General features: G+C 32.1%; 1 protein-coding gene across 3 annotated transcripts in view; it reads left to right on the top strand.

The window, feature by feature from the left end:
* Nucleotides 1-15,000, top strand: part of LOC145297012 (ceramide kinase-like) — a 573,763-nt gene that overhangs the window by 85,515 nt on the left and 473,248 nt on the right. Inside the window, exon 1 of one of the 3 annotated variants that reach the window (XM_080143245.1) lies at nt 12,602-12,898. The exons of 1 other annotated variant lie outside the window; for it this stretch is intronic. The gene's annotated coding sequence lies outside the window, so the exon portion shown is untranslated. Of the gene's footprint in view, nt 1-12,601; nt 12,899-12,954; nt 13,469-15,000 lie in introns of those variants that run through there. One more of the 3 variants, XM_080143236.1, reaches the window with a different exon arrangement.

The raw sequence follows: 15,000 nt of genomic DNA, 5'->3' as shown, positions 1-15,000 counted from the left end.
CCACTGACACGTGATTTGTCGTCCACAACTCATCAGAGTGGCTGAACCTAGCAAGATTCGAAATCGGCACCTCGTTATAAGAAGCCTAAACATCTACCACGAGGCTAACCTCGCAGGACTACTGCTTCGTATAAATACTTGAATTCATTCAAGAAAGTATCGCTAACAAAAACAAATAAAAACATATATATATATATATGTGTGTGTGTGTGGGGGGGGTGTATGATGAGATAATAGAGATAGTATTCCAACGAAATAGAGAAATAAAAAAAAGTAACAAACCAAGTTTTGTGTTCATCAACGTTGTGTCTTCGATACTTTCTCTGGATAAATAAAAATCAGAAAAAAAAAACAGTACAAATATTAAAATATATATATATGTGTGTGTGTGTGTGTGTGTGTGTGTGTGTGTGTGTGTGTGTGTGTGTGTGTGTGTGTGTGTGTGTGTATTTCTTTTATTTAATCCATTGGGTAGCATACCGTCAGTCATGACTGGGTAGACGTCCTACGTAATTTGCAAGCACTAAAGATTGAAACTTCAACTACCAAAAGAGTCACGAATAGGCTCCTATATGGTTGACTATTTTAAAAAACTGATCACATATAATGACAGAAGATGTATCGAGGATTAAGAATGGGTATGTTTGATCTGGCAGAATGGTGGCTCATAAAAATTGTGGGGTCTGCGTTCGCGCCTGTACTCCATGGAAATATGGCACAAACTTTAACAAAGACTTTCCATATCTATCTGCGTAAGTATATTTTGATAATTATGTTTCAGTTTCAAGAAATGTGGTATAATAAAATTGTTGGGTGTTCGTTAGCGCCTGACCTCCATAGAATGTAAATATGTCACAAAGTTTAACAAGGTTTTTTAAAAGGAGTGAGGGTCCACAATAACACCTTAACTTTAATTTTAATTCACGTTAGCTTTTATTTATTTTTTTTAGTTGAATCATATTGTGTCGAATAAATTCACCTCATAAATTCACGTTCTTATTAAAGTGACAGCCAAAAAGAAAAAGTCGGAACTTTAGACAATTCTCGACACAAATATTGCATTACTCTGTTTTTCCCTTCTCCACTTCCACGTGGCACTCTCTCGAAAATAGATAAATAGATAAATAATAAAAAATAAGAACGTTACTTGTATCGTGTCAAAAGAACGCATCTTTTTAAAAACATTTACATAACCTTTTTATTTTTATTTATATATCTGTTTAAGCTTTTTTTGCCAGTGTACTAGAAGGAATTCAGTTGATTACAACCCTTTCTACGTATTCTTTACATTACAATAGTACAACCCTGAATCCGACGGCGCAATACTACACAGTTCAATACTGTAAAACTGAAACGAAGCTGTTCTGCTTGAAAAGGGCACCGTTTTCTTCTTATTCATATTTATATCGATTCTTTGCTTTAAAAAAAAACTAAAGTAATTACGTGTTTACTTTTTTAAAATCCCATTTTGCTGTTTCGGATTATTTTACTAAAGTAAGTAAAGCTTCATTATTTTTCAAAACTGTTTTTGTTTCTTTTTTTTTTCGATATTTCGTCGATATTATTTAGTTAGAGTGTTTAGCAGAAAATCCAACAAACGACTACCCGAAAAAAAAATATACAAGAAATAAATGTTACCATAGTCAATAAAAGTTCAGTTCATTTTTTTTGTTGTTTTAAAATAGTTTTTAATGCTCTTTACTTGAAATAATTTCAGCGAACCCAAATAAAAACGAAATTTGAGGCGATAACTACTTAAATGAATGTTTATATAAACTACACATTCCATAATCGAATATTCCTCAAGCACAAAATAACAAAAAACATTAAAATATATTTATAAATATTCCTTACGTTGACGGAACTCTCTTAAGTTGTTAACACAGAATGCTCAGATACCCCTCCTTCAAATTGAAAACGGGGCTCTCCATTTCAAAGTCGCTGCCATTTTTATTTTTTTTTTAACCGGTTCGTGAATGAAAAGAAATTTTTTTTACAAACTACTTAAAAATACAAACCAATGAAATTTTCTACCATAAAAGTAACTTTTATTGACTATGGCAACATTTATTTCTTGTATATTTATATTATTATATACAGGGTGTCCACAAAGTCTGGCTACATAATGTAGCCAGACTTTGTGGACACCCTATGTTTGCATTTAAATAAAACAAATGCACACGTGTGTATTTATATATTATTCATATAAATAGATATGTACGTGTGTGTGTTTATGCAATATGTTTTTTTATATAAATAAAACAGGCATATACAGGTTCGCATATAATATATGTATATCTATATATTCATAAACATGAGAATGTGTGCGTAAGTATATTTCTCAATCTATATACTCAACCAATTTTGGATCTACAGACTTGAAATTTGATATATAGAGTATTCAGACATGTGGAAAACTTATCGATTTTCATCCGGAAAAGGGGCTGTTAAGAGGTAAAAAAAAAATGAAAAATTGGTACTTGGGAGTCATCGGATTTTTATGTTTAACTGTTTCACGACTGCACGTGCACGAATCATTCACATGACAGCTTCCTTATGTTAAGAATAAGTGGGTTTGAAAACACTTTTTAAAGACGTGGAAAGCTGGCCTAATCGTTATCGAAATTGGGTAAATATACAGGGTGTCCACAAAGCCAGACTTTGCGGACAGCCTGTATATAACATTTTCTCTTTGTAAGGAAACATCATTTTGTTGGTCATTTTTGGCTACAAATGGAAACAAAATTGATCTAAAAAGATTTTCACGAAAATTATCTTTACTTTCATCATATTTTGCTTAGTGTAAAATTTCTGAGTATCAAAACCTATCTCTTTACAACCCCGCTCCTTTTCATAACCTACCATACTTTCATCAATCACAGTCCATTTTCTGTAGGCTGATTTTGAACCCAGTCCACGACGGGTACTTCTGCTAGTATATATATATATATATATATATATATATATATATATATATATATATATATATATATATATATATATATATATATATATATAGCTGAACGTCTCTGTGTGTGTCTGGTCACGAATAGGCTCCTATATGATTGACTATTATAGAAAACTAATCACATATAATGATAGAAGATGAATCGAGACACAGGAATGGGTATGTTTGATCTGGCATAATGATGATTCAGTAAAATTGTGAGGTCTGCGTACGCGCCTGGTCCACAAAGTATGGAAATAAAAAATTTAAAAATAAAAAAAAACGCTCGCAAGTGATTTTGATATCGATGTACATAATAATACTTTGATAAGTATGTTTTAACTTAAATAGGGATAGTGTAATAAAATCGTGGGATCTGCGTTCGCGCTTGGCCTCTATAGAATGGAAATAGGCACAAACTTTAATAAAGACTTTTCATATCTATCTGCGTAAGTATACTTTGATAATTATGTTTCAGTTTGAAGAAATATGGTATAATAAAATTATGGGGTGTTCGTTCGCGCCTGACCTCCATAGAATGGAAATATGCCACAAAGTTTAACAATGTTTTTTTAATATAGATCCATAGAATATTGTGATAAGTGTTTCAGTGTGAACAGGTATGGTATAATAAATTATGGGGTTTATCTATTTTATTTTTACTTTCATCATATTTTGCTTTGGTGTTGATACCCCTAAATTCGAAGCTATACACCCTTCCTTTTCATAACCTATCATACTTTCGTAAATCAGAATCCATTTTCTGTATGCTGTTTTTGAACCTAGTGAACGACGGGTACTTCGTACATATATATATATATATATATATATATATATATATATATATATATATATATATATATATTTATATATATATATATATATATAAGTTAAGAAGGTAGAGCGTAAATGTAGGAACGTTATTATATTATCAAGTCAATAAAATAGATACAGGAATAAGCGAAAAACTCTTTAGGCCATGGCATTTCAAAGCTGTATGCTTCTCGTCAGAAGAGAAGGAAAAGTTTGCATTATGCAAAAGGAAAAATAAAAAGACAACACCGGCTTTGAACGCATTCAGAATAGTAATGAAAAAAATTCGGATTTGAATTGGAAAAAAATAATTTACAGGGGTGGGGCCGAGATGATGGAGTCAAACCGAGACGGGAGGGGCAGAAAATAATAGGTACGTGCAATTATGCTGAAAACTGATAGGAGCACATAATTTTCAAGGCCGGTTTATCACATATTTTTTGTAGGTTTCCGATTACTTTTTAATTGTATTTGAAAGATTAAAGCCTAAATATAATTTTCAAAAGGAAAAAAATATTTTTCCACTTGAAAAAGAAAAGAGTTAAAATCAAACATGTTTTCACGGCAACATTCGGAAACTGAGAAGTTCAGTTAAATTTTAAAGTGAAATAATTTCATTTTAAAAATCCCTTGAAAGATAAATATTAGTTTTCTGGGTCTATTTTAAAGATAATTAGTAAAGTTCTTAGATATTGCATTAAATAAATAAAATTTAAAAAAAAACACGTCTGTATTAAAAAAAAATATTTGATTAGCCCTCAAAAGTGAGAGATTCTAGCTTCGCACAATGAAAATAAAAGAAAAGTCGCCTAGCATAAGTTCTACGGAAGCCAAAAATGTCAGAAAGTCAAAAGGCTATCCGAAAATGACGTCGGGTGGTTGAAGGGAGGGGAGGGATGCAAAACCGACTGGTTTTCGTGGGTTTCTTTTGTTTTTGTTTTCTTTGTTTTATCCCCAGCCGTGCATCAATGAACGTTTGTATAATGTTTACCATTGTTTAATTTAATTATTTTTGTGTGTTCCTGCTTTTAAATCAATTTTTTTATTTTGTTTTGTTTTTCAAGATTATATAAAAAGTTATATTACGTTGACAATTATACGTCATTCATGCAAGGAAAATATTAGAATTATCTTACATATAAAAATTACGCTGAAGTTATAATCTTTAAAAAATAGGAAATAACTTTTGCAATTATTCTTTTTGCCTGAAAATATTAAATAAGCGATGCTTAATTAATACTATCATTAGTTCGAGAAATAAATTTTTCTTCGTTTTATCCATTTCGTTAATACGGACTTTAAGGTTTTTTTTCGTAATGTTCCGAAAAAATCTTTTTCAATTCTATTATTACAATTTACGATGCTTTTTTTTTTTTCATAAAAATAAATTTATTAATTCTTTTTTAACCATAACTTTATAAAAGATGTTTTTTGTTTAAACAAAATAATACATTTCCACTAAGATCAAAATAAAAATAATGGGTTCATTATATTCCGTAATCATTATTTGTAAATAACGAAAATTTCATTAAAATTGGTTGATTTCCTGATTTTTGGTGAATTTTTAAGTAAATTTCATTAAAATTGGTTGATTTCCTGATTTTTTGGTGAATTTTTAAGTAAATTTCATTAAAGTTGGTTTATTTCCTGATTTTTTGGTGAATTTTTAAGTAAATTTCATTAAAATTGGTTGATTTCCTGATTTTTTGGTGAATTTTTAAGTAAATTTCATTAAAGTTGGTTTATTTCCTGATTTTTTGGTGAATTTTTAAGTAAATTTCATTAAAATTGGTTGATTTCCTGATTTTTTGGTGAATTTTTAAGTAAATTTCATTAAAATTGGTTGATTTCCTGATTTTTTGGTGAATTTTTAAGTAAATTTCATTAAAGTTGGTTTATTTCCTGATTTTTTGGTGAATTTTTAAGTAAATGTACCAACATTTTCAGCCGGCTATTCATTTTGTACATACCTAGAAAATAACATATCTATCTATCTATCTATCTATCTATCTATCTATCTACACACACACACACGCACACACACACACAAATTTTTATTGAACTATGCCTTTGGGTATCGAAAAAGAAATTAGTTTGTTTATAAAGAAAAGTCTCCTAGAGGGAGCGCCGTATTATAGTTGTCTTTTGTAGGGGTTGGGGTCACGAGGCTCTAGTTCCGTGACTGACTGCGGTTTTGTTTGGAGTCGTCGTATTAGTCGAAGGTTAAATGGTAAAGGGAGGTAATAATTGTAGTCGTTGTATACCAACAATATTACCAGCTGATGCGGCTTTACGAGCTGGGGAAGATGAAAGACGATGAGATGGGAAGGAGGTCTGCTGACGGGAAAGAGAAGCAGGTGCTGGTAGAGGCGGCAGCGATGGTGAGGGAGTTAAAGGGGTGGTGGGATTAAGAGTAGAGGGTCGCTGGAGGGGAGACACCCGAAAATTGGGAGGAAAGGGGAAGTGTATGTGAATAATTATCTAAAAGGCGGAGAACGTACATGGGAGCAGTGGAGGATTGTTAACTTGGTGTGAGGTAAGAAAGAAATCGACCAATAAAAACAAAGTTGGGAATGAGGGCGGCTTCGGGTTGGAGGAGGGGCGGTCTTTATAGAAAGAGAATAAGAAAAAGAATAGAAAGAAAGGTTTAACAAAAAAAGAAAGAGAGAGACGGAATAGAACGTGAAAGAAAAGGAAGAAAAGAGAAAAAAATAGTGACATTCTTTACAATAGCCAACAAAACAAAAAATGGGTGGAAAAACAAATATGCAACAAATAACTGTTACCAAAGGCAAGATTAGTTACTTTTCTACCTACATGAATACGTTTTCTTGTGTTTAAACTTATTTTAAAACGTTTATTTACTTTGAAACAAAAGTGGTGTAAAATCTGTTGATGTTGATTAGGTTGTTTTTGTTTTACGTCATATCAACCATTTTTAACACCGAATCTGGTAATTTTGAAAAAACAAAACAAAAAACTTTGATGCTTCAATATTCATGATGTTTACGTTGATTGTTTTGTTGTACATTGGACTTGAAAACAGCAGTGTTATAGCCAGTTGCGAACCAGCCCTGCGATACTGCGTTTCACAGGTGGCCAGTTCTAGGAGAAAAAAAACTTTGCTCATGGAAGTTTCGCTTATTTCTAGGTACTCAGAGGGAGAAGGGTTATTTATTGACAATGTTTGTAGCTAGACGAGTTTTTGCTGTGAATGTTTTGCAGGGGTGGGAGTATATTGAAACTTATTCGGGCACCTACCATAAATACAGCATAATCACGTTTAACACACCGAACGGAGGCATCCACCATGAAAATAATGATAGCTGGCAGTTTCAATTGCAGGGGGGGGCAGTTCGTGTAATGTTTCGTTATTTTTGGTTTTGTCCTATTCTATCTCAAGTTACTTTGCTGGTTTTGTTATCTTAATTAGTGGGGTTGGCTTCCACATTCGAGGGTTTTTTTTTTAATATATCATTTTTTTTCGTCAGTGTTTTGTTGTGCTTTATATTGTGTCAATCCTTCCTTTAATTCTAATTTTATAATTAATGAGAGAGGGGGGAAGAGAGAGGGAGCATAATAATAAAGAGAAAAATGAAATGAACGATTTTGTTGTTGCTTTGTTTGGTTTTACGGCATATCTATCCTTTTCCGGATTATTTAATGCCAAATCCAGTAATTTTGGAAAAATGCTTCAAGTTGTTTGAGTCTTCAAATATTTATTCATGATGTTTGGTTTGGTTTGGTTTGGCTGTTTTGTTTTACGGCATATCAACCTTTTTTTAGGTTCGATCGTTTTGGCAAAAGTTTTTACGCTTCAAGTTCTTTATGTATGAAAATATTTACTCATGGCGTGTAGCTTCATTTTTAGTAGCGAAAAATGTTCCTTTTTTTTTTTTTCCTTTGCAGAACATGATTGAATTTTACGAATAGAACTGAAAAAAAAAAGAAAACAAAAACATAAATGTCTGGTACATTCGAGTCAGAAAATCGACATCTTCAAACAGCTTCATCTGGAGCTGACCAGATGAAATGGATAGATATGATAAAAGAAAAGGAAAGACAAACGAAAGGAAAGGAAATAAAATAAGGAAAAAAGACGAGAATTTAATAAGAATGAAAGATGTAAAAAATTCTGCAGAAATAAGCAGGCTCCTTATTGGATGGTTTGTCCGCCCCCCGGATTTGTTGGAATCAGCTTGCATGTTATAACTAACTACCGAGGATGTTCTTGGCGCCAAAATTATCTTTTCAGATCACCAAAATTCAAAAAGACGCAGGCTGAATCGAATTCTCACTCGCGGCTCGAAGCCTCGAAATTACCTTGTCACTATGAGACGTTTTAATGCCCAATTATAGGGTGAAATATTATCATCTGCAAATACCAATGCCCTTATTTCGGGCAAATTTCTATATTTTTGCACGCTTTGTGCTCTGTGAATTAATTGGCTTTCTTCATTACTATTAATGTCTGTCAAAGACGAGATTAAGGTCTACTGTTTGACCTGCCTTGTCCGCCATTGGACTGAATCTACAGAGGACTCCTAGAGGCACCACCACCCGACTTGCAGTATCCAACTTGGAAGATATATCAACACTTCAACGTGCGCAGTTCTTCGTCAGCAGAAGTTTTCTACCCAGCTTTTATCGAAGACAAACTAATATCCCTTCGGGGACGTTACCAGCCTATGGTGGCAGATCGCTGAAGATGGCGCATCTCTTGCAATATGGATCTTTTTGCTTTAATAAAATTTATGTTGAAATTTAAAAGTTGAGCCTGTTGTAATTCTGTTTGGTTTTCTTCCATTTTGTCAAGGGCAAAAGCCTATGTGAGGATTTTCCTACAAAGAAAAATAATGTTTTTTTTTATGACAGAAAAAAAAAAGCAACAAAAGAAACTAATGATTAAGAAATAAAACTAAAAAAAAAGGCTAAGAAAGAAAAATGGACAATTGACAATCATGAAGTTGTTAAAGAATATAATTTAAGAAGAGAGAAAGAAGAATCGAACGAAAATAAATGGGATTTAAAAAAAAAAAGAAGCGAATTGATAAGAAAATAAAAAAGAAATTGGAAAGAAAGGAAAGAAAGAAAAGGACAACCATAGTAAAAAAGAAAGAAAGAATTAAATAATGGCAACAACAACAACAAAAAAAACGAGAGAATGAGAAACTATATTAATAAGAAATAAAAGAAAAAAAAGAACACGAAGAAATTTGGTTGGGTGTTTTGTTTACGGCATGCCAACCCTTTTCTGCTTAGTTAATGCTGAATTTGGTCCTTTTGCTAAAAAAAAAAAAATGTTTGCTAGGTTGGCTCGTTTGTAAAGGAAAATTGTTTTATTTATTTTTATTTTTATATATTTTATTTCATTTTATTATTCTATTTTATTTATTTATTTATTTGCAGAGCATGACTGAATTTTGCAAAATGGAAACAAGAAAAAATAATATCAATGGTTGGTGCATTTTAAGCCAGAAAGCCAGTATCTTAGGAGAGCCTATATCTGTTCGTACCAGACGCAGAAATTATATATATATATATATATATATATATATATATATATATATATATATATATATATATATGTGTGTGTGTGTGTGTGTGTGTGTGTGTGTGTGTGTGTGTGTGTTACGGCACAATCACATTGACACAACGGTTCTCGTCAGATTACTGCAGTTAAGCAACGTTGAACCTGGCCAGTACCAGATGGTTGACTATTTGGGAAGGCTAGGTGCTGTATGTGAATTCCATTTATGTCGGCATTGTTTCCAGTCGTCCCGAACCTCCACATGTCACTGGTATTCAACAATGTCAACTCAGGAGAGGTATGTTTGGAGATTGCGCAACTCTTGCCACAAAAATTTCACGCGCAGGTACCCTTACAGTGGGTCAGCCTTTATATATATATATATATAACTACTTCATTTACTCTAATAAAATTAATATACGAAAGTATAAATTTATGCGTAAACTTTAAGTATTTACTTCAAAAGTGCTCAATACGTAGGTAGAGCTTGTTAGTAAGTTATAAAATATATATGGCGATTAAGCTACACTGAATATTCCGCGTTTCATCCACTCTAGGACTCTTCAGGCTTATGCGCGAATTTTGTGGTTGTCTGTCGTTTTTATATATGCACCTTCTATTGACATTTTAGTTAGCCACTCCGCTTACTAGTATCCACCGCGCCGTTCCTATCAGCCAATGAACATGCAATTATCGGACAAAGGCCTATTTGACCTCTGGTTGACCTGTTCCTTTGTGTGTGCTCTATTTAGCCTGGATATCTAGTTTCTTGACTTGTTTTAAATCTAGGTTATGTTTTGGGGGATTTTTTTTATATATAAATATATATATATGTACATACATATATGTGTGATCGTTTATGTATATTCATGTTTATTTACTTTATTTAATTTATTTATTTGTTGAACAATAAAAAAAACACCGTATGAAAACAACGCTAGCAAATAAATACTGGGAACTCAAGGAAAGCGGACATTCGCCGGTAGTCGAAAGGAAAATAACAAGACAATCTACCACGTGTAGGGACCTAGACGACCCATGTAGATTATGCCTTCATGAAAAATTTTCTATCCTATACTTTAAAGAACCCCAACATCTATTAAATTGTAGAAGAGAAATAGCGAACAACTGTGTTCACAAGATAAAACTTACTCTAGGATAGCGATACAAAATAGTTTTAAAACTAACGAAAACAATATAAAATAAACAAATAAATAAATTAAATAAACCTGAATATACATAAACGATCACACATATATATATATGTATATATTTATGTATATATATATATGTGCATATATGTATGTACATATATATTTATTTATATATAAAAAAAAAATTTAAAATAAAAATAAAAAAAACCATAACCTAGATTTAAAACAGGCCAAGAAACTAGATATCCAGGCTAAATAGAGCACACACAAAGGAACAGGTCAACCAGAGGTCAAATAGGCCTTCGTCCGATAAGTGCATGTTCATTGGCTGATAGGAAGGGCGCGGTGGATACTAGAAAGCTGATTGGCTAACTAAAATCTCAATAGAAGGTGCGTATATAAAAACGACAGACAGCCACAAAATTCGTGCATAAGCCTGAAGAGTCTTCGAGTGGATGAGACGCGGAATACTCAGTGTAGCTTAATCGCCGTATATATTTTATAACTTACTATATATATATATATATATATATATAGAGAGAGAGAGAGAGAGAGAGAGAGAGAGAGAGAGAGATAGAAAGAAAGATGTGTGTGTGTGTGTGTGTGTGTGTGTGTGTGTGTGTGTGTGTGTGTGTTATAAGGATTTTTTTTAATAACGAGAATATAAAGATAAATACTAACTGCATCTGAATTTAATCATTCATTTCATAGCTAGGTTACATCAATTAAGAATTCGGGATATATATACTCTTTATACCTAGGTATTCCGAAGCATAATGCTTCTCATCAGAAGAGGGGTGAAGGTGCTAGGTAATATATTAGAGATGTGACGTCTAGTGATGACTACATTAGGAACGAAATAATGAGGTGTGAGAGAAATAGGCTAAAACAGTGTAGATGTGGAGGGAAGAAAAATTAAATTCATATTCATTAATATATTTCTTTTATATTGTTTTTTTTTTTCTTTCCCATTTTTCCTTATATATGTAAGTTCTGCCTCAAATGTTCAACTTTTTATCATAAGTTTCCTTTTAAATAATTTTCCTGACTTCTTTTGGCTACCCCTATATATATATCTATATATTATTTTTAAAATATAATTGAACCAAAAGAAGGATGTATTTACAAAAAGATAAAAAATAATTTTTTAAAAAAACATAAACAGAATAAAATAAAAGGAAGGAAGAAAGAAATGGATAAAAATTCAAAAAGAAGGAAAGGAAAAATAAATGAGAACAAAAAGAAAAACAGAAAGAAGGCAAGGGGGTGGAAGGAAGAAAATGAAAAAAAAAAGAAAGAAAAAAACTAATGAAAGAATGGATACAGAATGAAAGAAAGAATTAACGGAGAAAAAAGAAAGAAGGAAAAAATGAACAAAAAAATTAACGAAAGAAGAGAAGAATAAAGTGAAAAAGAAATAAAAGAAGGAATTAATACAGAAAATAAGAATGAGAAAAAAGAAGGAAGAAATAAATAAATATTAAAGGAAGAAAGAAAGAAACAATAAAGAATGGGAAATTAAATGGAGAAAGAAAGAAAATGAAAGAAAGAAAAAAAGAATGATCGAAGGAAGGAAGAAAAATAAAGGAATAAATAAAAACAACGATAGAAAGAAGGAAATAATAACGAAATAAAAAAATATAGTAAGAGAGAAAGAAAAAAAAAGGAAGGAAGAATGAAGGAAGGAAAAAAGGAAGAATACGAAAACCTGAAATGATGGCGGAACAAAGAAGGAAAATGAAAAAGAGAAAAAAGAAAACAGAAAGAAAAAGGTAACTTAGAAATAAAAAATATTTTAAAAAGCAGAAAATAAAAAAATAAGTAAAATGAAATGGAAAAATGGATATTTTTTACGACCTGCGCAGCAAACATCCCCAACCTCCTGATGTTAAGAACGGCTTTCTGAATAAACACCCCCAACCTCCCCATGTTAAGAACGGCTTTCAAGATTGGGGGCGGGTTATTCCGAAAGCCGTTCTTAACGTGGGGAGGTTGGGGGTGATTATTCAGAAAGCCGCTCTTAACATGGGGAGGTTGGGGCGTTTATAATATGCTGGTGGTGGGTGCACACTGCACGTCGTAAAAATTTTCCGAAAAATGGACGAAAAAAATAAACACTGGCTAGAAGAAATAAAAGTTTTAAACAGAAATTTAAACATAAATAATGAATGACAAAAATAAAAATAAAAATACGGTATGAATGAAAAATAAATAAATAAATAAAAACGGAAAAATGATAAAAGGAAAGTAAAGAGGAAGGAAAGCGCCGTCCGCACGCGCGCACGCACGCACGCACACACAGACTTGCCGAGACTTAAGAGTTTATTTGTAACAAAAAAAAAAGTTGTTTAGTCGCAAATAGTGGCTTGAGGAGCAAATGTTGTAAGTGTCGGTCACAGTGGGAAGTCGAATCGGTGTCGTAGTAGCAGTAGTGGTAGCCGGTTTTTTTGGAAAGTAAGTGTCGAGGGTCGTGGGGTGTCGCCGTAGACCCCACCCACCTACTCTCTCTCTCTCTCTCTCTCTCTCTCTCTATCCTAATATACTTATGTCACACGCGAGGAAGAGTTTGCGCTTCTGGCACAACATTATTCGGACAGGGCTTCTTCTCATGGATTCTTTTTTTCCTTTGTCAGTCCCGGGCACCGGCGAATAAAAACCAGGGATCTACGAACGAGGGAAATACATACAAAACAAACAGAAAAAAAAAATACATTTACATTTATATTAGTATATACATACATACATATATTCGTATTAAAAATATACTTATGGCAAGCGAGCTACACAGAAACGTTTGTGTTTCTTCGTTACATCAAAGGAATTAGTCAGGCAAGTGCATATATATACCTATATGTTTGTATGTATATATGTATATAATGTAAATTAAGCAAAGAAAGAAAAGGAGGGGAAACAAAACATACCAATAAAGGGGGCTGACCAACTATCACGGATATATACGTATATTTTACTAATTGTTGCTGATTTTCGGGGCCTGAGGGTCCAACAAGAAATATAACGCTACAAGTAAGTAAAAAAAAAAAAGTCTTTTGAGCTTGTTTTTGTTTGATTTTTTTTTTTTTTTTTTTTTTTTTTGCTCGTAGGAGGTGGGGTCTTTTAAGAAAAAAAATTAATTATTGCTTCAAGATGAGAAATCGAGAAACACGGATGATACGGAAGGAGGCTGCACATATAGCTATTATCATCATCTCATTGTTTTTAGACAAAAAAAACACAAAACTTCTTGAGTGAGAAGAAAAAACAAAAACAAACAAAAACGGAACAAAAAAAAAACACGTGCGGGTCCGGGTCGGTACTTTTATTAAGTTAATTAATTACTTCGAATTAAGTTGTTTTTCGTTTGCTTTTTTTATCCGTTTTGTATCCATTCAGCATCGCAAAAGGGAGGGGGGAGAAAAGAGAAGAAAAAAAAACCCAAAAATACGTAAAACGTTTCTGATTACTTCTAAACTTACGAGTCGACGGATTTCCGTTTACTCCATATAAACATAGTAATAGCAAACAGACGACTCGTTTTTAATAAACGATCACATACATTAGTTTGCGTAAAAACAAAACTCGAAAGTTGTTTCAGATCTTCTAGTTGCGTAAGTTAACGTAGAATCTCACACGTTTCCACACACAATACAAACATTAAACAGCAAAACATAATTCGGGTTTGTATTACTGTACACATAGATTCGAAAACGTTGTCAAAAAACAAATATATAACAAATAATTGTTATCAAAGGCAAGATGCGTTACTTTTCTACCTAACTGGGTAAGTTTTTAGTGTTTTTATTTAATGTAACATGTTTATTTGGGCCGAAAACACAGTGTTTATCGATGTATTTGACAATTACAAATAGCAGCGGACTCTATGTCGAACACGTTAAGTTTAGGAAAATGAGTTACAACTAAAAAAAACTATGCAAAATAATGTTAGAAACCCACCGAATGGGTTCGCATTACTATACACATAGATTCAAAAAAGTTGTTAAAAAAAAAACAAATATATAACAAATAAATGTTATCAAAGGCAAAATAAGTTACTTTTCTACCTAACTGGATAATTTTTTTATGTTTTTTTTATTTATTGTAACATGTTTATTCAGTTAGAAAAACATACAGTGTTTACCGATGTATTGGAAAATTTTAAATGGCGCCGGACTTTTTGTTGAACTCGGTAAGTTTGAGAAAATGAGTTTAAATTAAAAAAATAGACAAAATGTTGTTAGAAACTCGCTCAATATATGTTACTGTGACATAGGCTGACATATATTCGGTTGGTTTTTAACATAATTTTGTACAGTTTTTTATTTTTAACTCATTTCCCCAAACTTAACGTGTTCAACATGGAGTCCGCCGCCATTTGTATTTTTCAAATACATCGAATAAACACTGTATGTTTTCGAACGGAATCAACATTTTATATTAAATAAAAACTCTTAAAAATTATCAAGTTAGGTAGAAAAGTAACTTCTCTTACCTTTGGTAACATTTATTTTTTATATATTTGTTCTTTGACAACTTTTTCGAATCGTTGTGTATAGAAAAAC

The sequence above is a fragment of the Euprymna scolopes genome, chromosome 2 (genome assembly GCF_053919585.1).
Source record: "Euprymna scolopes isolate OS-2025 chromosome 2, ASM5391958v1, whole genome shotgun sequence".
Taxonomy (NCBI): domain Eukaryota; kingdom Metazoa; phylum Mollusca; class Cephalopoda; order Sepiida; family Sepiolidae; genus Euprymna; species Euprymna scolopes.
The sequence above is the reverse complement of the archived record's forward strand: the minus strand, read 5'-3'. Positions and strand labels throughout refer to the sequence as shown.